This window comes from Hyla sarda, chromosome 5, assembly GCF_029499605.1.
Source record: "Hyla sarda isolate aHylSar1 chromosome 5, aHylSar1.hap1, whole genome shotgun sequence".
NCBI classification, from domain to species: Eukaryota; Metazoa; Chordata; class Amphibia; order Anura; family Hylidae; genus Hyla; species Hyla sarda.
The window spans coordinates 39,580,540-39,605,176 of NC_079193.1; the positions used below are offsets into that span (position 1 = coordinate 39,580,540).

Here is a 24,637-nt window from a genome sequence, read left to right on the forward strand (position 1 = left end):
TCAAACGGGGCAAGCAACTATACCTTAATTGCTAGAAAAGGGAAAACCAAAAAATACAGTGTAGCCCGCACCTTCTAGGTGAGTATAAAATGGATATGCATGGATCGTGCTTCAATAATAATTATCATTTATTTATAAAAATAAAAATAAGAATTTGACACTTCTCACAGGGCCCTTGTGAGAAGAACATACATATTAAAAGGCAACCTAACAATGTATTAGGCAATAATATTAAAATTATAAACTTGGCATAGGGTAATAGAGTAAAATAGCAGAGTAAGATCTGTACCATGCAAATATATTAGAAAGTTGCTCTTCTAGATGTTTAGGGTAAATATGTCCCTTTTAGATACAGTAGCAAACAGTCTGTGTTATTAGAAATTGTTACCGGTCTGTAAATTGTAGCTCAGGCGGTGGATATTGCTCCCGCAATGGCTGAGTGTCCGTGGTGTGTACAGTTCACTGTGCGGTGCTTCCAATTGTAAGCCTGGTCCAGTAGGGTCTGAGCGTGGTGGCAGTCGCTGTCGGATAAGGCGCTGGCAGGCGCCGAAGATCGTGGTGGTGTCCGGGGACTGCTGGCGCTGGCGTGCGCTAGAGCTGGTATTCCTCACCGCTTTGTTAGTTGGTAAACAGGACCATATACTGGAGGGCTGGAAGTTCACCTCGTGGTGCCGGCGTCTGACGTCAGAGCCGGGATGGCTACACCAGGATAGTTGCACCGGGATGGATCTGAACTGCTGAACCGGGTAGGTAGCAGAGTGAGAGCGCTAATGATGGTACAGTTCATGAAGTGTAACTGGCCATAAAATTTAGGCACAGTTCAAGTACTACTATGCCAGTAGATAACGACTAGACGCGTTTCAGGGTTGTATAATATAACCCTTTCCTCAGTAGTCATGACACTCAGCCATTGCGGGAGCAATATCCACCGCCTGAGCTACAATTTACAGACCGGTAACAATTTCTAATAACACAGACTGTTTGCTACTGTATCTAAAAGGGACATATTTACCCTAAACATCTAGAAGAGCAACTTTCTAATATATTTGCATGGTACAGATCTTACTCTGCTATTTTACTCTATTACCCTATGCCAAGTTTATAATTTTAATATTATTGCCTAATACATTGTTAGGTTGCCTTTTAATATGTATGTTCTTCTCACAAGGGCCCTGTGAGAAGTGTCAAATTCTTATTTTTATTTTTATAAATAAATGATAATTATTATTGAAGCACGATCCATGCATATCCATTTTATACTCACCTAGAAGGTCCGGGCTACACTGTATTTTTTAATTTACAAATCTGTTTAACTTTCTGGAGCCAGTTGATATAAAAAAAAAAAAAGTTTTTCCTGGAATACTCCTTTAAGATCACACCGATTGTATATAACTATGAAGAGAGCCATTATTTTTACCCAGTTATCCGATTCAGCAGGACAGTAGGGTATATACTCTGACTAGATATCATAGGGGGTTTGCCTTGTAAATACAACCCCCATCTCTAAACATAGCCACCAAGGAGATCAGTATCGGTCCAGTTATGGTGCAACGTTTTATGCGCAGCAATCGCAGCATCTTCTGCATTTTGTATTTTCAAATGATTGGTTGACCATGTAAAACATTTGACAGCCGGAATAACTATTACCGTACTTAGTGTCGCTCTGGATAATAGAGGAGAATGCCAATCAGGGGATGTCTTCTCTATGATGGCCATATGCTGCTGCAATGGAAGGACAGTATGTCCGGGGGTCTGGCTGTAGACCACCTTACATGGGAGAAAGACGTGTGACATACATAGAAGAAAGGGGGCTCTTTGGCAAAATCAGACACCATAATAAGGGGCCCATTTTGATATTTGCTAAAGGATATAAAGGGCTGAAAGGTCTTTTTTTTTTTCCTCTTGCTTTCCATGACCCAATGGTCAATACTTCCCTCTATTAATGTGCTGACAATGAAGTTCCCTGGAGAGAGTCCTGCACAATGTTTTCCTAATAGAAAAAGGTATAGGATCAGGGGCCCCATAGCAGCTGCATGGTCTGCCACTATGTATGCCCTTAGTTATAACTGTACGAAACCCAATATCCTGTTTTAAAACCATACCGAAACAGATCAGAATGCGAATCGGCACTGGTATATCTGACTGCCCTTGCTTATCGGGTAGGGACTTGTCGGATGTGCTGAATTATGAATCGGGATCTCGGGAGGTGCTCATGTGGAACAAAGTGACTCCAGTGAATATCGAAACTTAAAGATAAGTAACGGAGCACTCACCCGGTCAATCGTCCCAAAGCTGGCAGACTGTCACCGACCTATAGTCATATCTTGGCAGGGAGGCGGTGGATGGTACGGGGGACGTCGGCCGGCTTCGGAGCTCCCCCCTTAAAATCCACCGCCTCCCTGCCAAGATATGACTACACGTCGGTGACAGTCTGCCAGCTTTGGGACGATTGACCGGGTGAGTGCTCCGTTACTTATCTATATGTTTCGATATTCAATATCCTTTTTAGCTTGCAACTGGTACTGAAGAAGCAATATCTTGTTGGCAGTTAAGCTGGTGGCTTGTATCTCTGTATATTCACCTTGTGACTCTCTCTTAGGTTGCTTATGATATCCCCTGCCTCCAGACATTACAGCTTAGGCCGAGTTCACATCAGCCTTGAGAAGCTCCGCTGGCTAAGTGCGTTCAAACTATGGGACTTGAGTGGAGGAAACAAAAATAAAAAATACTGAAAGCAGTAATTATTTCTCCACCCAACTCCTGCGATGCAACGGACACCTGATGGAAACCCGTTGGACACCAATAAAAATCAGGGGTATTCATCAGTACCTGGCAGAAAAAACAAAGCAGAGTTGACCTCGAACATGTCAAATCCCAATGCTGATGTGAGCTTAGTGAACTCATTCAAATGTGATGTGGTTTTTAAAAAACAAAATGAAATATTAAAAAAGGATAAGTTGGCCAGCACATACTGATACCAAACTACTGCATGGACCCAGCATACAGGTGCACGCTGCTATATATATATATATTATATATTTATAAATTTTTTGTAGATTTCAGTCCCCTTTTTGAAGGGGTACTCTGCTGCCAGACATCTTATTCCCTATCCAAAGCATAGGGGATAAGATGTCTGATCGCAGACGTCCCGCTGCTGGGCCTGCGATCTCCCGCAGCACCCGACATTCTAAACAAATGCTGAGTTCCTGCTGCAGTGGTCGTGATGTCATGCCACACCCTCTCCATTCATGTCTATGGGAGGGGGCGTGTCTGTGATGTCACGATCACGGACTCCAGCTCCCAGCAAAATGTTCAGAGCGCTGGAGCACCGGAATACCCCTTTTAAACTTTATCATGACAGGTGCACTGTAACCTACACAGCGCCATGATCCCTTGTGTATTTAGCAAAGTTGAGATGAAATGTACCCCTAGTAAGATTGTTCCATCCTCGCACTGTCATATTATCCTAAAAAATGTTCCATGAGGGACCAATCTCATGGTAAATTTCCCATCTATTTCCTAATGCCATTACCTTCACTTTGTATCTGCTAAGTAGAGAAGCAGCGGAGTCTCTGAATGTTCCACACTAGCGGTTTTGTTGGTCGTTTCGGAAGGTTAAGGTCATTTCCAGAGACTCATGGTGAATTGTAAGGATGTCGTCCTGACTTAGAAGGCAGACACTGTCAAAATCATTGCTACTGTATGTCACCGTGTTACAGACAAGGCGACACAGGAGAACACTTATAGATTACAGAACGAAAACACGAAGGCCAAGTAGACAAAACCGGAAGAGCAGAAGGGATCAATATGCATCAAGAATTCCTCATAAATATGTTGATCAGGTGCAAGGACGTGAACAGACATTTTGGGGGGCAGGGCAAGGGAGAAAAGGGGCACTACTCATGATTATTTATTTAAAGGGGTACTCCGGCGCTAAGACATCTTATCCCCTATCCAAAGGATAGGGGATAAGATGTCTGATTGCGGGGGTCCCACTGGGGACCCCTGTAATCTTGCACGCAGCACCCCATTAGAATCAGTCCCCGGAGCGCGTTCGCTCCGGGTCTGATTACTGGCGACCATGGGGACGGAGTATTGTGACGTCACGGCTCCGCCCCCGTGTGACATCACGCTCCGCCCCCTCAATGCAAGCCTATGGGAGGGTGAAAAGTTGTCATAGAACAAATAAAAACCTTCTGAACAACCCAAACAGAAGGACCTGGAGCCCCTATCCTATTTTCATGACTCAATTTACGTATGAAGACCACAGTGCAATGTTATGACCATCCGGTGTGGGCCCTATGACCATAGTGTCCCCTGCTTTTCTCCTTTTGACCCCTTCACAGAAGTCTGGACCACCAGATAGCCTCCTCTAGGAGTGGTCCTGGTGTAGGTGCCGGCTTGTCTTGCCTTGTGTAAAGCACCGAGCGATGAGGCTAGAGTTGCCACCTTTCTTGCAAAAAAAAGATACCGGCCATGCTAATTTGCATAATTAATTATATATGCGTGACATCACAGAATACACATATGCGGGGGGGGGGGGGGGGGAATTTTGTCCTATTCTGACCCCTATAGATTTTTTATTTCTCCTTATAAGGGCCTGTATGAGGGCTCATTTTTTGCGACCCGATCTGTAGTTTAACAGTCCCATTTTTGTTTTGATGGGACTTTTTGATTGCTTTTTTTTAAATTAAATTCGAGAGTTGCAGTTTGTTACTAACTACAACTCCCAGCAGGCCCTGATACAGCCTGTGGCTCAGCAGCTGCCCCAAACGAAAACTACAACTCCCAGCATGTTGGACTATATAGTAGTATATAGTATAGGTCTGTGTTTCCAAACCAAAGGTGCCTCCAGCTGTTGGAAAACTACAACCCCCAGCATGCCCTGATAAAGCCTGTGGCTCAGCAGCTGCTCCAAATGAAAACTACAACTCCCAGCATGTTGGACTATAAAGTAGTATATAGTATAGGTCAGTGTTTCCAAACCAAAGGTGCCTCCAGCTGTTGGAAAACTACAACCCCCAGCATGCCCTGATAAAGCCTGTGGCTCAGCAGCTGCTCCAAATGAAAACTACAACTCCCAGCATGTTGGACTATATAGTAGTATATAGTATATGTCAATGTTTCCCAACCAGGGGTGCCTCCAGCTGTTGCAAAACTACAACTCTCAGCATATTGGACTATATAGTAGTATATAGTATAGGTCAGTGTTTCCCAACCAGGGGTGCCTCCAGCTGTTGCAAAACTACAACTCCCAGCATTCCCTGACAGCTGTTGGCTGTCCGGGCATGCTGCGAGTTGTAGTTTTGCAACAGCTGGAGGCGCTATGGTTGGGAAACACTGGTATAGCATGTGGTTCAACATTCTGGAAGTTAAAGAATTGGTTGGATGAATATCGATAAAAATACTGGCAGGGTGGCCAAAATACCGGCTGTGCTGGTAAAATACCGGCTAGGTGGAAACCCTAGATGAGGCAGAGGGATTCTGGGTACAGGCTGAGGTCTTTGGTATGTGCGTGGTCAAAAGTCAGACAACAGGTCAGGTTTGGCCTGACAGATGTGGCCAGGGTTAGACACAGCAGATTCAGTAGAGTAGATAACAGCAGACCGGGATGAGGTTGATGAGGAACGACCGCCGATCTACAAGATTGGCGCTTAAGGAGGGGCACAAAAGTGATCACTAGATGGCTCATTTGGCCCTATGATACCATCAGTCATTGGCCACTCATTCCCTTTTACACAGGAAGATGTGCAGTTGGCAGACAATGATATTTTGAAGGTCAAAGCTACCCGTTTGCTTGTATGTTGGCTTATCACTGGCCCTATTACACAGGGAGAGGTCATAATAGCCCCATGGAATAGGATCCTACAAACACTAGTGGACTAGGAACCTTATTGCTCAGGCAGGTTAAGGGGTACTCGGGTGGAATACATATATATATCTTCTATTAAAAAATCTTTTACCCTTCCAGTACTTTTTAGCAGCTGTATGCTACAGAGGAAATTCTTTTCTTTTTTAATTTCTTTTTTTGTCTTGTCTACAGTGCTCTCTGCTGACACCTCTGTCCGTGTCAGGAACTGTCCAGAGCAGCATAGGTTTGCTATGGATATTTTCTCCTACTCTGGAAAGTTCCTTATAACGGGCATCAGGTGCAGCAGAGAGCACTGTGGACAAGACAGAAAAGAAATTTAAAAAGAAAAGAACTTCCTTTTGTAGCATACAGCTGCTAAAAAGTACTGGAAGGGTAAAGATTTTTTTAAAGAAGTCTTTTACAAATCTGTTTAACTTTTCTGGCACCAGTTGATTAAAAAAAAGAAATGTTTTCCATCGGAGTACCCCTTTAAGCAAGGTAGAGCTGCCTTATAGAGGCAGTACAATGGAAAATGATTGTTGGGGGAAGGATTTTAGTGTGCACACTGGCCCTTTCGGAGGCAGGGAGGGAATACACAGAACTACAGGCAAGAGCAGCAATATCAGAGGAACTGGCATGGGAGCGAGGAAAAGCATAGGCCATGGTGTGTGGAGCAAAGGAGCAGACCACCGGCATCGGGCATAGGTTCTCCCCACCTACTAAAACGGGAAAGAAACCAACCTGGAGTGGGTCTCCCCCCCCCCCCCCATAGGGCCTTCGTTGGCTGCCGGTATTGTACAAATAAGCCCTTGAGGTTGATTCATGGTCAGTAAGAAACAAATAAACAATGTTTAGTGAGTTGCCTATTATAGGTTCAGTTCACAGTGTTACAATGGGGCTTCTAGAAAGTGGTGGGGGGCTAAGACCGAACCTCTTTCCTGCATGACCCAATTGACTTACACATAAAATGAGTACATGTTAACACCCTTCTTGAACCAGCTTTTGTCCTTGGATAGGCAAATATAGAGGGGCTAATACTATAGCAGGATTGATATCATGGTAGTTCCGGTTGGATGACCCTAAAGAGCCCACTTTACCACTGGCCATCCTCTACCATTGAAGTCAATTACACAATTATTTCTCTTAGTCTCATTTCTTAGAAAGTTTAGAGATTTGAGACAAAGGCGCCAAAACACTGACCAAATTACTGTATGAGATCTAGAAACAGAGAAGATGGGGCTGAAGGTCCATACAGTGTACACTATGGTTTTATGGGTCCGTCAGTATGTTTGATATATAACCCCATAAACCCTTCTCCAGCAAAACCTCATGCAAATCCGCTCATATTTGCTTTCACCTTGCTCTGCCTATTCTCCTTTGTTCTTGTAAGCTGTTTGTTAATGGTGCATATGCTAATCTGGCAGATTCGTATTTGGCTTCAGTTCCTGCAGTTTACTTACATTCACTGAATCGGGGTATAGTTTTTGCTACTTCCCAACACTTTAATGAGGAATTTCACTTTATCATAATATATATAAAAAATTAAAGATCCCATTATCAAATGACTTTATAAAAATTCTATGTGATTGGAGAAGGACCCTCGTTACCCTTGAAACTAAAGCTTGTCCTCATATCTCTGAAGCTTCACTGTATTATTAATATGAATAATAATGTATATTCATCTTCATATAAGTAATTAAGACTGGTCTCTGTCCTTATGATCAAAGCCAATCCTGATCTTAGATGTGCTGGGCTTCTTTAAAGGAGACTTGTCATGTTAAAAATGATTTCTGAGCTGCAGATGATATGTTATAGATCAGGAGGAGCTGAGCAGATGATATATACAATACAGTACAATCTGCAGGTATCGGGTTATAGAGCAGGAGGAGATGAGCAGATGATATATACAATACAGTACAATCTGCAGGTATCGGGTTATAGAGCAGGAGGAGCTGAGCAGATGATATATACAATACAGTATAATCTGCAGGTATTATGTTATAGAGCAGGAGGAGCTGAGCAGATGATATATACAATACAGTATAATCTGCAGGTATCAGGTTATAGATCAGGAGGAGCTGAGCAGATGATATATACAATACAGTACAATCTGCAGGTATCAGGTTATAGAGCAGGAGGAGATGAGCAGATGATATATACAATACAGTACAATCTGCAGGTATCAGGTTATAGAGCAGGAGGAGCTGAGCAGATGATATATACAATACAGTATAATCTGCAGGTATTATGTTATAGAGCAGGAGGAGCTGAGCAGATGATATATACAATACAGTATAATCTGCAGGTATCAGGTTATAGATCAGGAGGAGCTGAGCAGATGATATATACAATACAGTACAATCTGCATGTATCAGGTTATAGAGCAGGAGGAGATGAGCAGATAATATATACAATACAGTACAATCTGCAGGTATCAGGTTATAGAGCAGGAGGAGATGAGCAGATGATATATACAATACAGTACAATCGGCAGGTATCAGGTTATAGAGCAGGAGGAGCTGAGCAGATGATATATACAATACAGTATAATCTGCAGGTATCATGTTATAGATCAGGAGGAGCTGAGCAGATGATATATACAATACAGTACAATCTGCAGGTATCAGGTTATAGAGCCGGAGGAGCTGAGCAGATAATATATACAATACAGTACAATCTGCAGGTATCATGTTATAGATCAGGAGGAGCTGAGCAGGTGATATATACAATACAGTACAATCTGCAGGTATCAGGTTATAGAGCAGGAGGAGATGAGCAGATGATATATACAATACAGTACAATCTGCAGGTATTATGTTATAGAGCAGGAGGAGCTGAGCAGATGATATATACAATACAGTATAATCTGAAGGTATCATGTTATAGATCAGGAGGAGCTGAGCAGATGATATATACAATACAGTACAATCTGCAGGTATGTTATAGAGCAGGAGGAGCTGAGCAGATGATATATACAATACAGTACAATCTGCAGGGATCAGGTTATACAGCAGGAGGAGCTGAGCAGATGATATATACAATACAGTACAATCTGCAGGTATCATGCTATAGAGCAGGAGGAGCTGAGCAGATTATATATACAATACAGTACAATCTGCAGGTATCCTGTTATAGAGCAGTAGGAGCTGAGCAGATGATATATACAATACAGTACAATCTGCAGGTATCATGTTATAGATCAGGAGGAGCTGAGCAGATGATATATACAATACAGTACAATCTGCAGGTATGTTATAGAGCAGGAGGAGCTGAGTGGATGATATATACAATACAATCTGCAGGTATCATGTTATAGAGCAAGAGGAGCTGAGTGGATGCCATATATACAATAGAGTACAATCTGCAGGTATCATGTTATAGAGCAAGAGGAGCTGAGCAGATGATATATACAATACAGTACAATCTGCAGGTATCAGGTTATAGAGCAGGAGGAGCTGAGCAGATGATATATACAATACAGTACAATCTGCAGGTATCATGTTATAGAGCAGGAGGAGCTGAGCAGATGATATATACAATACAGTATAATCTGCAGGTATCATGTTATAGAGCAGGAGGAGCTGAGCAGATGATATATACAATACAGTACAATCTGCAGGTATCATGTTATAGAGCAGGAGGAGCTGAGCAGATGAATCAGAGGCACAGTTAGTATCTCATGTCTGAGCACCACGAGACGCTTCTATAACAAGTGACAGTGTCCATCAATAGCGCATTAGGAATCCGAGTCGCAGCAGTGCAAAACAGATTCTTTTATACGTGTGTGTCAATGATATCTTTAAAATGTCTTAGTGCAACATCATTTAAAGGGGTACTCTGGTGGAAAACAATTTTTTTTTTTTAAATCAACTGGTGCCAGAAAGTTAAACAGATTTGTAAATCACTTCTATTAAAAAAATCTTAGTCCTTCCAGTACTTATCAGCTGCTGAATAATACAGAGGAAGTTCTTTTCTTATTGAATTTTTCTGTCTGACCATAGTGCTCTCTGCTGACACCTCTGTCCATGTCAGGAACTGTCCGGAGCAGGAGCAAATCCCCATAGTAAACCTCTCCTGCACTGTACAGCTCCTGATATGGACAGAGGTGTCAGCAGAGAGCACTGTGGTCAGACAGTCAGAAAAGAAATTCAAAAAGAAAAGAACTTCCTCTGGAACATACAGCTGCTGATATGTACTGGAAGGATTAAGATGTATTAATTAGAAGTAATTTACAAATCTGTTTAACTTTCTGGCACCAGTTGATTTAAAAAAAAAAAAATTCCACCAGAGTACCCCTTTTAAGTATTATATAGTTACATAGTTAGTATGGTTGAAAATAAGACACATGTCTATCAAGTTCAACCAAGGAGGTGAAGGGGAGGGGTCTGGGTGGATGAAGGGGAGGGGTCTGGATGGATGAAGGGGAGGGGTCTGGGTGGATGAAGGGGAGGTGGTGGGATTCCTTTAGATAAGAATCTATCAATTAGATCTTAGTATCTAAGCATATTTGAAATCCTGCAATAGTTTTTGCTATGAGTAGTTCCTGAGGTAGACTGTTCCGTAAATTCACAATTCTTATGGCAGTGTTTCCCAATCAGGGTGCCTCTAGCTGGTGCAAAACTTCAAATGCCAACATGCCCCGACAGGTAAGTGTTCTATAAGACTGGTTATGTGGGCACTACAATGATGAGGTGTCCACAATAAGGCTGAGATTACTATACGACTGGGACTATGGGTACTACCATGAGTATTTTTGTACTGCTACTGCTCCCACTTCTTTCCTGGAATTACCTTTTTAAAGGGGTACTCCGGAAAACTTTTTTATTTTTTATTTTATTTTTTTATGAACTGGTGCCAGAAAGTTAAACAGATTTGTAAATGACTTCTATTAAAAAATCTTAATCCTTTTAGTACTTTTTAGCGGCTGTATACTATAGAGGAAATTCTTTACTTTTTGAATTTGTTTTTTGTCTTGTCCACAGTGCTCTCTGCTGACACCTCTGTCCATGTGAGGAACGGTCTTCTTCTGCCTATTCTATCATATGGAGCCTTGGGATCCTGTAGTTGCTGGGAGATGTAGTTTTCACAACAGCTGGAGGCACACAGGTTGGGAAACACTGGTTTAAAGGGGTACTCCGGTGGAAAACTTTTTTTATTTTTTAAATGAACTGATGCCAGAAAGTTAAACAGATTTGTAAATTACTTCTATTAAAAAAAATCTTAATACTTTCAGTACTTTTTAGCAGCTGTATGCTACAGAGGAAAGTCTTTATTTTTTTAATTTATTTTCTCCTGCTCTGGACAGTTCCTGATACCGGGCATCAGGAGTCAGCAGAGAGCTCTGTGGACAACACAAAAAAATAAATTGAAAAAATAAAGACTTTCCTCTGTAGCATACAGCTGCTAAAAAGTACTGAAAGTATTAAGATTTTTTTTTAATAGAAGTAATTTACAAATCTGTTTAACTTTCTGGCATCAGTTCTTTTAAATAAAAAAAAAAGTTTTCCACCGGAGTACCCCTTTAAACCAGTGTTTCCCAACCTGTGTGCCTCCAGCTGTTGTGAAAACTACATCTCCCAGCAACTGCAGGATCTGAAGGCTTCATATGATAGAATAGGCAGAAGAAGAAACTGGGACCATTTGGGAACTGCAGATGTTCATTAAAAGTAATGAGTCAACATAGTACAGATGTAGCAGAGCTGAGTTTGTTATTTTGTGCGCGGTTTATGGTTTTACACTGAAGTGCAAAAATATTCTCAAAAAGTTAAAGAACAGCTCTGCTACATCTGTTGCAGTGTTTCACAACCAGTGTGCCTCCAGCTGTTGCAAAACTACAACTCCCAGCATGCCCGGACAGCCGAAGGCTGTCCGGGCATGCTGGGAGTTGTAGTTTTGCAACAGCTGGAGGCACCTTCGGCTGTCCGGGCATGCTGGGAGTTGTAGTTTTGCAACAGCTGGAGGCACCTTCGGCTGTCCGGGCATGCTGGGAGTTGTAGTTTTGCAACAGCTGGAGGCACCTTCGGCTGTCCGGGCATGCTGGGAGTTGTAGTTTTGCAACAGCTGGAGGCACCTTCGGCTGTCCGGGCATGCTGGGAGTTGTAGTTTTGCAACAGCTGGAGGCACCTTCGGCTGTCCGGGCATGCTGGGAGTTGTAGTTTTGCAACAGCTGGAGGCACCCTGGTTGGAAAAGACCGACTTAGGGTAAAGAAGGCTTGTCGCCCCTGGACTCTGTTCTCTCTTCCGTAATTATATTACAGTTCAGTGATAGATTTTTCCGGATTATCAGACGCCGGATTAAAGGAATAGAACGTATCCTCACGTTCACATAGGGCAATGAAGCTTCCATGACCCATTTTATTATTATTAAAAAAAATAAATAAAAAATGTCTTCCTTAGCTCCGTCAAACCTACTTATCTGCCCCCCTTGCTCCGTGACAATAATTTCTCCTGTCGGTTCTCTCTCTCTCATCCCAGTATCACGAATGCAACTTGCTCGGAGGCAAAGTTTTTCTAGAGCACACTGGCTTCCAGTGCAGGCGACTGGCGGCGTTTCGATGTTTTGCTGCTGTATTTTGGACCGGGGCTAGGAAAAAAACTTGTTTTTTTTTTTCAGCGGGGGGGGGGGGGGTGAGGGGCGGGTGCATGCGGTGAGTGCTGGCTGCTGGGACCCCCTGGATAGCTTAAGGCTTCCGCTCTTTGGATTCGTTCTCCTTGTCATCGAGAGGTTACGACAACATCGTCGGCGTCGTATTTATAAACATCACGTGTTTCCTCGCCGAGGTTCAGTCCGATGTTCCCTTTAAGCCGTGTGCACTCCGGGAAGGAAAGAGTTAAAAGGACATTCTAATGAGGATTCCTGCCCTGCGGCGGCAGTGAGGGAGCGATGTCTGCAGTCCCTGCGCTCAGGATTTTCGCCACTCTCGGATCGGGCTGGGTGTACGGTAGACGGTGGGCGCCGATTATAACCGGAGGGATCAGATCTTAGCTCCGGCTGTTCCTCGTTTCGTTCTCTACGCTTCGCTGCGCGCTCCCTGGGCTGAGATCAGGGTGACATGCAAGGTAAGGGCTGCGCGGATGACTCTACATACAGTACCTGTGGCTGCTGCCGCCTTGTTCTCCGCGTTCCGGTATGTGAGAGCGCGGCTGGGTCTAATGCAATTATTCAATTGGCAGCAACTTCTTTAAATCTTTTAGATGTAGCAGAGCGGAGTGTGTGATTGCGTTGCGAAGAGCTCCCTTCTGTGCGTCGGGATAACTATAGGAGCTGAGACGTGCCAAGGTGTATGCCCTCAGATGTTACTAGTTTGTAAGGCTGAACAAAGACACACGTCTGTAAAGACACAATCGGGGATAGCTGCAGTCCTATGTAAATCCACATTATAGCTGCAGTCCTATGTAAATGACATTGTGAGGATTCACTCTACTCATTATATATATATATATATATATATATATATATATATATATATATATATATATATAATCTGTAGTCCTGTGCAAATCTACAGATAATACGTCGTGATCAGGATTCTACATGTTAAGATTTTGCAGTAAATTTGCCAGCAGTCCTATGTAAATCCGTAGGTTAATTACACAAAGTTAACGCACTGGGTGTGCCTGGATTCCTAGGTAAATTGATAGATACTAACTATTGGTGAAGATTACTTCTATCAAGATAATGCAGCGGGTGTGCCTGCAGTCCTATGTAAATCCATAAGTAACATATTGTCATGAAGGTCCATTAGTCAAAGTGAATGCATCGGGCGTGCCTGCAGTCCTAGGCAAATGAAAAGATACTAAATCGTGACGCAGATTTCTTATATCATGATGATGCAGTGAGGGTGTCTGCAGTCTTATTTAAATTAATAGATAGAAAATAGCCATGAAGATTTCTTTTATAAAGATAATGCAGTGGGTGTGCCTGCAGTCCTATGTAAACTCACAGATAATACATTGTGACAAGGATTCATTGCATAAAGATTTTACCATGAGCATACCTGCATTCCTTTGTAAATCTATAGGTAACATGTTGTTAAGGTTCATGCCTGCAGTCCTATGTAAATCCATAGGTAACATATGATGAAGGTTCATTCTACAAAGTTAATACATTGAATGTATCTGCAGTCCTATGTAAATCTATTAGTTAATATTTTATGAAGGTTCATTATACAAAGTTAATACAGTGGGTGTGCCTGCAGTCCTATGTAAATCCATAGGTAACATATGATGAAGGTTTTTAATACAAACTAAATACAGGGGGTATGCCTGCAGTCCTATGTAAATCCATAGGTAACATATGATGAAGGTTCATTCTACAAAGTTAATACATTGAGTGTACCTGCAGTCCTATGTAAATCTATTAGTTAATATTTTATGAAGGTTCATTATACAAAGTTAATAAAGTAGGTGTGCCTGCAGTCCTATGTAAATCCATAGGTAACACATGATGAAGGTTTTAATACAAACTAAATACAGGGGGTATGCCTGCAGTCCTATGTAAATCCATAGGTAACATATGATGAAGGTTTTTAATACAAACTAAATACAGTGAGTGCGCCTGCAGTCCTATGTAAATCCATAGGTAACATATGATGAAGGTTCATTCTACAAAGTTAATACATTGAGTGTACCTGCAGTCCTATGTAAATCTATTAGTTAATATTTTATGAAGGTTCATTATACAAAGTTAATAAAGTAGGTGTGCCTGCAGTCCTATGTAAATCCATAGGTAACATATGATGAAGGTTTTTAATACAAACTAAATACAGTGAGTGCGCCTGCAGTCCTATGTAAATCCATTAGTTAATATTTTATGAAGGTTCATTATACAAAGTTAATACAGTGGGTGTGCCTGCAGTCCTATGTAAATCTATTGGTAACACATGATGAAGATTTATTATACAAAGTTAATGCAATAGATTATGTATAGAGGTGAAGATTTGTTATATAAAGAGAATGCAGTAGGTGTGCCTGCAGTCCTATGTAAATTTATAGATACAACAATGCCACAAATATTTATTATATAAAGATTTTTCAATGAGTATGCCTGCAGTCTGATTTTAAATCCATACGTTACACATTGTCATAAAGGTTTATATTATAGACTTAATGCACTGGGGAGTGCCTGCAGTCCTATGCAAATCCAGAAATAACACACTTTTTGCGACACTTTTTGAGACATGTTTGGACAAAAAGTAGTCTATATTCTCACAAATCACTCGGAGAGTTTGAGAAAACCCTACAAAGGGGCGTGGCTTACAAAAAATGGGCGTAACCCAACATTATTCAAAAATAACTCTGTTTTTTTTGTTCAAAACCCGATGAAAAAGCGGGGAAGAGTGAATTCTGAAAACTCGACTGCCAGAGGCTGGTGCTATGGTCGGTTCACCCCCCACATGGTTATTATGGGCAATATGCATAAACTTGGTAATCCAAAATTATTATTATTATAACTCTCATTTCATCGGAACTTATATTACTGACTTGATAGGATATATGTACAAATACTTAATTTGTATACCTTTAAAGGGGTACTCCGCTGCTCAGAGCTTGTGATATAACCCCGCCCCCTCATGACGTCACACCCCGCCCCCTCAATTCAAGCTGTCCAGGCATGCTAGGAGTTGTAGCTTTGCAACTGCTGGAGGCACACTGGTTGGGAATCACTGCAACATATGTAGCAGAGCTGTTATCAGGGGCGGACTCAACGTTGTCCGAGAGCCCGGCCGAGTACAGGGCCAGCCACTGCCGCCGCTCCTGTGGATCCTCTTGTCCCGGATCCCCAGCAGACATCGCTTCCTTCTCCTGTATGTGTGGAATACGCACATACAGGAGAAGGCGTCCCCTCTGTGAGAGCCGCGTCTGAGCCTACACAGAGGAGACGTGTCCTCCGCCCCTGCTGCACAGTGCAGGCGCCGATGATGTCACTCATCCGCGCCTGCACTGTGGAGGTAGCGAGATGCGGGCCTCTGCTGCGCTCCGGAAGAGAAGATCGCTGCGTGGGACATCAGGTAAGCATCATTTTTTTTTTTCAACTTTTCAACCTGGGATTGGGAGGGATGGAAAAAAAAAACTCTGCCTACACCTACTGTGGGTGGACCCCCTCTGCTGACACCTACTGTGACACCTACTGTGGGGGGGACCCCCTCTGCTGACACCTACTGTGACACCTACTGTGGGGGGACCCCGCTGCCTACACCTACTGAAGGGGGACCCTGCTGCCTACACCTACTGTGGGGGAACTCTGCTGCCTACACCTACTGTGGGGGAACTCTGCTGCCTACACCTACTGTAGGGGGAACTCTGCTGCCTGCACCCACTGTGGGGGGAACTCTGCTGCCTGCACCCATTGTGGGGAACTCTGCTGCCTGCACCCACTGTGGGGGGAACTCTGCTGCCTGCACCCACTGTGGGGAGAACTCTGCTGCCTGCACCCACTGTGGGGGGAACTCTGCTGCCTGCACCCACTGTGGGGGGAACTCTGCTGCCTGCACCCACTGTGGGGGGAACTCTGCTGCCTGCACCCACTGTGGGGGGAACTCTGCTGCCTGCACCCACTGTGGGGGGAACTCTGCTGAGTGCACCCACTGTGGGGGGAACTCTGCTGCCTGCACCCACTGTGGGGGGAACTCTGCTGCCTGCACCCACTGTGGGGGGAACTCTGCTGCCTGCACCCACTGTGGGGGGAACTCTGCTGCCTGCACCCACTGTGGGGAAACTCTGCTGCCTACACCCACTGTGGGGGGGACTCTGCTTCCTACACCTAATGTGAGGGAACTCTACAGCTAATGTGAGGTGCTATCTACTATGTTCCTGCCTAGCTAATATGGGGACAAACTACCAAACTAATAGGAGGGCTACCTACTACCTGCATAGGGGGTTTTCATACAGGGGCAGCTATCTGGTGGATTTACCCACAGGGGGCATAACTACCTACCTGGGGGACATTAATTACCTGGGGGCATGATCTACTAGGGGCCACTACCTTCTGGGGACATTACCTACCTGTAACTTCCGTAAGCAACACCTTATTTTCTGTCTGCTAACACAAAATACTCTGATAGTTCCCCTCCCGAGGCTACACTCTGGATCCACCACTGGGTGGAGAGGGGTACTGGCTACATACTTGACTAACTACCTGGCTACCTAACTTTATACCTGGATGCCTAACTACCTACCTACATATCTTGCTACCTACCTGGCTACCTAACTATGTACATACCTGACCTTCATATATGGCTGCTTAAGTACCTAGCTAGTCACCTACCTACATATCTGACTTTCTGATCTACCTATTTACCTGGCTACCTACCTACCTGCCCTTTTACTGTGCAGGGCACCAAGGAGGGCATTTTTACAGTTTGTGGGCCTATAAATGGGAAGATTGTGTAGAGGAGGGGAGGGCACTGGAAAAATGCAGAGTCTAACATTGTCCTGCAGATTAGATCGACATGGCGGTCTGATCCAGACGGAGAATAAAAGGAAAGAGGACGCCGCTGATAAGAAAACACGTAATTGTGAGTCCCTTTATGTAACTGTAATCACTTATATGATATACAAATCAGGGCGAGATTTGTCAAAACCTGTCCAGAGTAAAGTTGCTGAGTTGCCCATAGCAACCAATCAGATCGCTTCTTTCATTTCTAACAAGTTCTCTGCAAAATGCAAGAACCAATCTGATTGGTTGCTATGGGCAACTTTTCCTCTGGACAGGTTTTGATAAATCTCCCCCATCCTATGTACAGCTTATATCTACCACCATATGGTCCTGTATATACGGTAATCACCTATATTGTATACAGATCCTGTATAGTATACTGGTCTGTATATAGTTTTATTCAGTACAGTATGGCGGTATTATCCAGTTATTGTGTGGTGGTATATATTTACTCCTTCTGTACTGGTATTATTGGTCATTATTTTACCTACATTAAAGTGTTTCTTATATATATATATATATATATATATATATCAAACATTTTGTTTATTTTGTGTGTAGGGCTGGTGGAGGGATTTGGGTGGAATTGGGGCAGAAGTGTGACCAGTGGCGGAGCATCAGAGGGGCCCTTGCTTTTTTTTGGGTCCGGGGGCCCTGATTGTTGTCAGTCCGCCCCTGGCTGTTATTTAACTTTTTGAAAATACTTTTGCACTTCGGTGTAAAACAATAGACCAGGCATTGCTTTGTCGCACAAAACTACAAACTCAGCTCTGCTACATCTGTACTCTATTGACTCATTACTTTTAATGAACATCTGCAGTTCCCAAATGGTCCCGGTTTCTTCTTCTGCCTATTCTATTATATGGAGCCTTCGGATCCTGTAGTTCCTGTAATTGAGAGTGACAAGTTGTTGTCGTCTGACACTTTTGATGTCTCACAAAGGAGACCCTGCGGTCTCTGTCTGTCACTTCGCCCCCTGCCGAATGATGGAGGTGAGATGACTGTTCTAGTGCCGGTTGCATAGCATGGCGGTGTGAAAAAAAAATCCCAATCTCATGTTGTTGTCACTTAGGTGACATTTCACTCTTTTGTCTCTTTTAAGGGAGTGCTGCCACTGAGAATAGAGCTCTGCGCGGTGTTCTAGTGACGGCTCTAGTCACATGTTTACGCCGGATCACTGCGACGGGAGACTAAACTTGGGGAAAAAACACAGTTTCATATAAGCCAATGCATTAAATTCAATGTATAAGGGAGGCGAGCAGGGGCTATGCATTTCTATGAAGCCCGGGCGACTCCGTGACAAAATAAACCTATAGCTGCTAAAATATCTGATTTAACTGATTGACATAGGAAGAAGCGTGATCTCTGTGATATAAGAGCAGCACAGCGATGTTGTAATTTTTTTTAAAGCAGACCTATCCCTAGTAGTGATTGGTAGGGGTCTGAGTCCCTAAAACAAGGGGGTGGGGGGGGCACAAGCATTTACCAGGACACTGCGCAGATTCGTCTCTGCTACACTGGTTTATAGAAAGACTATGCATTCCACTTCCTTGTATGTATTTATAGTAGTATAGTTCGAACAGATGTAGCAGAGCTGGGTTTGTCACTTGGTTCCACTCTCCTCTGCAATGGTCACATAGTTTTGCATGTAAACCTACCGCATAATCTTACTGTAACAATGTAGTGTGATCCAAAAATGTACAAGATAAATTCTCCTCTGCTACATCTGCGTACCCATTTGTAATATACTTGTGTTGCAGTTCAGTTGATATGTTTGCAGTCCTATGCAAATCCACTGATAGATTTATAATACATGGAAAGTCTCATCCTTTTATAAACTAGAGGACGGCAGATACAAACCCATATATGTATCATAGTCCAAACCAAAGATAACTGTTTCCAAACCAGGGTGCCTCCAGCTGTTGCAAAACTACAACTCCCAGCATGCCCGAACTTCTGAAGGCTAACAACAAACTCAGCCCTACTACATCTGTTGTCTAATGAACATCTTCAATTCCCAGTTTCTTCTTCTGCTTGTTCCATTATATGGAGTCTAAATGGCGTACAAGTTTATTTTTGGCACAAATTTCACCAGAATTCTAGTGCATTAGTAAACCTGTACACTGGAAATGGCTCTGTTTCTGGATGATTTTTTAGGAGTCTTTTTGGTATTGTTACAGCATCAGTAAGTTTAGTAACAAGCATTGACGAGTTTCGGGGTGCATTCCTTCTTCCTCAGATTGAAGGAATTTGAAGTGCACGCGTAAACGGGCCATTGCTCTTTGTATCGTTTTATTATTATTATAATTATTATTATTGTTTTTTATGTGTCATTAAACTTATTGATTCTGTAACAATACAAAAGGCCCCCTGAAATTCATCCAGAAGCAGCGCCATTTCTAGTGTATGTTTTCTTCGCTCCTTGTACTTCCATGGACGGACTCCAACTGAGGATAGCAGTTCTACACTCTGACGGGAAGCAGCAACGACCTGGATATACCCCGTGTGTAGTGGTGATATGCATGAGCGCAAGTTCTAATAAAGGCGAGAGTCCAACCACATTTGAGGGTCTCTCCTTTATGTGGCAGCACCCACAGGATTACATAAGACACTGACCTCCTTGTTTGTTTTTATGCCTTCTCCTTATTCTACTTATCAGAATGTGTATGCCTTAGAGCAGCCAGCGGGGAAGCACCAACCAACCATAAATAGCTTAGTTCCCATGCCCGCCTGGCACAGACAGCCCTCCGTTAGGTTGCAGAGAGATTTGTAGTACAGCAGCCGTAAAGTGAGACAGCATAGTGCTGCTTAAATCCAATTGTGCGCCATCTGCTGGCATTAGGCCTATATGACCTATTCTTTAATAATATTACTCTAGATTATCAGAATTTGTATGTATTAGGGCAGCCAACAGGGGGAAGCACCAGCCAACTATACATAACCCAGTTCCCATACCCTCCTGGCAGGGCCGGTGCAAAGATTATTGCCACCCTACGCGGAAGCTAATTTTGCCGCCCCTTGACCCTTCCCAATGGCACTGCCCTTTGACACGACCCACCTAACTACTGGGGTGACACACTACAACAAACCTCCTCATCATTTAATCACCTTACTAGGGTGACACACTTTAACAAACCTCCTTCTCATATAATCTTCTTACTACTGGGGTCACACACTGTAACAAACCTTCTCATCATATAATCACTTTACTTGGGTGACACACTGTAACAAACCACCTTCTCATGTAATCACCTTACTACTGAGGTGACATGGTGGTGCTGTCTGGGCGGGTGCTTGGGGTGAGCGGGGGCTTCTGATGCTAGCTAGGTACTAACTTTCGTGCAACATGCAGAGTGGCGCCCTCATCAAGAGGGCGCTCTAGACGGCTGCCTATTTTTTCGGATAGGCAGAACCGGCCCTGCCTCCTGGCACAGGCAGCCCTTTTTTTGGATAAGGTTGCAGAGAGGTTTGTAGTACAGCAGCCGTAAAGGGAGACTGCATTGTTCTGCATAAATCCAGTAGTACAATACAGGAATATGGGTGCACTACTGTGGTAGATGTATACAATGACATTGGCTAATCCCTCAACACTGATGTTAAAATTGAGACATTTGCCAGTATATCCTTGTATGGAGGACATACCTTCATATAAGGATACACTGGCGAATGTCTCAATTTTAACATCAGTGTTGAGGGATTAGCCAATGTCATTGTATACATCTACCACAGTAGTGCACCCATATTCCTGTATTATTCTAATTGTTACACATCCACACCGTTTATCTGATGTAGGATTCCATTGTGGCACTTGTAGTCCGCTGCAGGCATCCTCCATTGTATGCATTTTTATGCTGGGGATCGCCCCTAGTTTAGGACTACAAGGGCAGGATCTGCTCCCCCAGTATAAATGCACAACCGCATTTGGGGTTGAGCACCTCCAGCCATTTGAGACCACGTTTTTTGTTGTTTGTATAAATCCAGTAGTGCGCCATCTGCTGCCATCACGTATGCATGACTTATTATTTGATGATATAAATGATGTGGCTATTACACTCAATTATAATGGCTGCACAACTTTTCTATAGCCACCGGCTAGTCTTTTAAAATTTTTTTTTTTTACTTTTTTTTTTTTTTTTTTGGGGGGGGGGGTTCTTTTTTTGACATCGGTGTCACCGAGTGGAATGTTACACTGACAAAATTTGCAGCATTGTGAGATATTTCCATAGCCAGGCATCCAGCTTAGAAAATACCTCAGTAAGGCAGTGGCGGACACGGTGCTACATTCCTCAGTCCCCGCAGCACAAAGGGCGCTTTCATTCCGTCGATCAGGCTAGGCGACCCCAAGGGTTATGTTTTTTCTTAAAACTCGTGTTAATCGCGCCAAGCAGCTTTACTTCCTTGTGGCCTAAGAACTTGAGGGAATACGGGGATAATGTCTGACGCCAAGCCCAGGCAAATTGTAGGGACGTAGAAGTAGGTTGTGAAGACGTTGGAGGAAATTCTTGCCGCAAATGTTTAACCGCTCCCGCGGATGGAGCCGTTGGATGCGGCTACGGTCGGAGTTTGCTGCGATTCATCACGCAGCAGAAACATATTGGATTTTTTTATAATGTGGCACGGAAAATTCGTATGGCGTGAAAGGAGCGTAGCGGGGTAATGATTGTCAGTTCGATCTGTTCATTAATCACCTTGAGCGCCGACGCCGGGGGATGGGATACATTTTTATTTAGTTTCCAAATGCTGAGGGGAACGAGGTAATTTCCTGTTGCCGTAGGAGCAGACGTTGTCTCCGATATCATTACTGTCTTTGTAAAGCGTTGACATGTTATAGGGAGCTACAAGGAGAACGCACCGAGTGTCCTAGGCCAGTGGTCTCAAAACTGTGGTCCTCCAGATGTTGCAAAACTACAACTCCCAGCATTACCGGACAGCCGTTGGCTGTCTAGGCATACTGGGAGTTGTAGTTTTGCAACAATGTCCTAGACCCAGGTCCAAGCCAATAACTGCACCAGTTAAAGGGGTATTCCGGTATCATAAAATTTGTATTTTAATAAAGCTATCACCCCACCAAGATATATAAAATTTATAGCTTACTATTATAGAGTTATCACAAATTGTGATGGCTTCAGTGTGTTTTTGGGTGATTTAACCCTGACAGGAAGTTGTGTAGTCTTTTCATTTTCAGTGTGGTGTTGTCTCAGGAGCTCCTCGGCTTCTCCCTCTCTCCCAAAACATTGCATCATCCTCTGCTGTCTGAGGAGGCATGATCGAATTGTCTCTGAGCTCTAGCCCTGCCCCCTGATTGATGTCATCACCTCTGACCAGCCCCTGCAGCCTAATTCACCATCTACCTGTCATATACACATATATACATAAATATCTTTATTGGGGTATTTAGAGAAGAATGAGGTGTGTTTACAGCATGCTGCCTTGTGCTGAGCAATGCCACAGGCAGAGGAGCAGTCAAGCAATGAGTAGCAGGTGCTGCAACTTCATTGATAGTCTGCTGTGAAATTAGATGTTCTGCTTCAGCTCTGGGTGGGGAACTGGTAGGAGAAATGTGGAAGGAGAGTAGGCAGGGAGGAAGGACTGTGATGCTGAGAGAAAGCAATGCATTCTGGGAATTGTAGTACTGAGAAACTGCTCGACCAGGAAGTACAAGCAGGAATTACAGGACTAAGACCCCCCAAAACTATTAGATTTTTGTTGATTTCAAAACTGGGGAAGATTGGTAAACAATGCTTTATGCTTTTGCTGAATTTTTATAGTTTTTTTTTTTTTTTTTAACTATATGTAGGAGTACCCCTTTAACCACTGTAAACCACATTGCCTTGTGCCTATGTAAAAAGGTAGTAAAATGCCAGCTGTCCTGAAATTTTTGACCATGTTTGCCTTGGCCCAGTCAGATGTAGACTTTTCTCTCAGGCTCGAAGGAACAGGTTTGGGATGAGTTTGTGCCGTGTGATTCCTCAATTGAGGAAAGACTGTTCTTTAGATCTGACAATGGCGATAAGACATGAGAACGCCTTAGGGTGTTACCTTGTCTGTCTTCACCATTCTGTTCGTTGACACATGGTAATCTCGTGGTCATCCATCACAGATACCAATGAAGCAGCTGTCAGGGGAGAAAGGGAATAATGGAGAACATACACCATTTTAAGTACCAGCCCCCTGAGGGGGGTCTAATGTTTGATTATTGCTGTGAGACACCATCTCATGGTCTCTCAATAGTACATACGGCATACTTGCTATGGTATTATATTGATCCTTACTCTTAGGCTGGGTTCAAAATGCTTGGGTGCATAGGGAGAGGTATTAGAAGTAGAAAGAGGGAAGTGCTCATGGATGCATAGGGAGAGGTATTAGCAATAGAAAGAGGGAAGTGCCCAAGGGTTTATAAGGAGAGGCATTGGCAGTAGAGGGAAGTGCTCATGGGTGTATAAGGAGAGGTATTAGCAATAGAAAGAGGGAAGTGCTTATGGGTGTATAGTGAGAGGTATTATACACCTGAGAGCACTTCCCTCTCTACTGCTAAAACCTCTCCTTATACTCCCATGGGCACTTCCCTCTTTCTACTGCTAATACCTCTCCTTAAACACCCATGAGCACTTCCCTCTCTACTGCTAATACCTTTGCCTATACACCCATGTGCACTTACCTCTCTACTGCTAATACCTCTCCTTATACACCTGTGAGCACTTCCCTCTCTACTGATAAGGAGAGGTATTAGCAGTAGAGAGGTAAGTGCACATGGGTGTATAGGCAAAGGTATTAGCAGTAGAGAGGGAAGTGCTCATGGGTGTTTAAGGAGAGGTATTAGCAGTAGAAAGAGGGAAGTGCCCATGGGAGTATATGGAGAGGTTTTAGCAGTAGAGAGGGAAGTGATCTCAGGTGTATAAGGATAGGTATTAGCAGTAGAGAGGTAAGAACTCATGGGTGTATAGGCAGAGGTATTAGCAGTAGAGAGGGAATTGCTCACAGGTGTATAAGGAGAGGTATTAGCAGTAGGGAGGTAAGTGCTCATGGGTGTATAGACAGAGGTATTAGTAGTAGAGAGGGAAGTGCTCATGGGTGTATAAGGAAAGGTATTAGCAGTAGAGAGAGAAGTGTTCATGAGTGTATAGGCAGAGGTATTAGCAGTAGAGAGGGAAGTGCTCATGGGTGTATAGGCAGAAGTATTAGTAGTAGAGAGGGAAGTGCTCATGGGTGTATAAGGAGAGGTATTAGCAGTAGAGAGGGAAGTGCTCATGGGTGTATAAGGAGAGGTATTAGCAGTAGAGAGGGAAGTGCTCATGGGTGTATAGGCAGAGGTATTAGTAGTAGAGAGGGAAGTGCTCATGGGTGTATAA

At 43.5% G+C, this 24,637-nt stretch overlaps 1 protein-coding gene across 14 annotated transcripts in view; it reads left to right on the forward strand.

The window, feature by feature from the left end:
* The window catches only part of KIAA1217 (KIAA1217 ortholog), a 692,495-nt gene that overhangs the window by 577,779 nt on the left and 90,079 nt on the right, over nucleotides 1–24,637 (forward strand). The window contains exon 1 of one of the 14 annotated variants that reach the window (XM_056519302.1): nucleotides 12,505–12,910. The exons of the other annotated variants lie outside the window; for them this stretch is intronic. The gene's annotated coding sequence lies outside the window, so the exon portion shown is untranslated. Of the gene's footprint in view, nucleotides 1–12,504; nucleotides 12,911–24,637 lie in introns of those variants that run through there. 14 annotated transcript variants of the gene reach the window in all.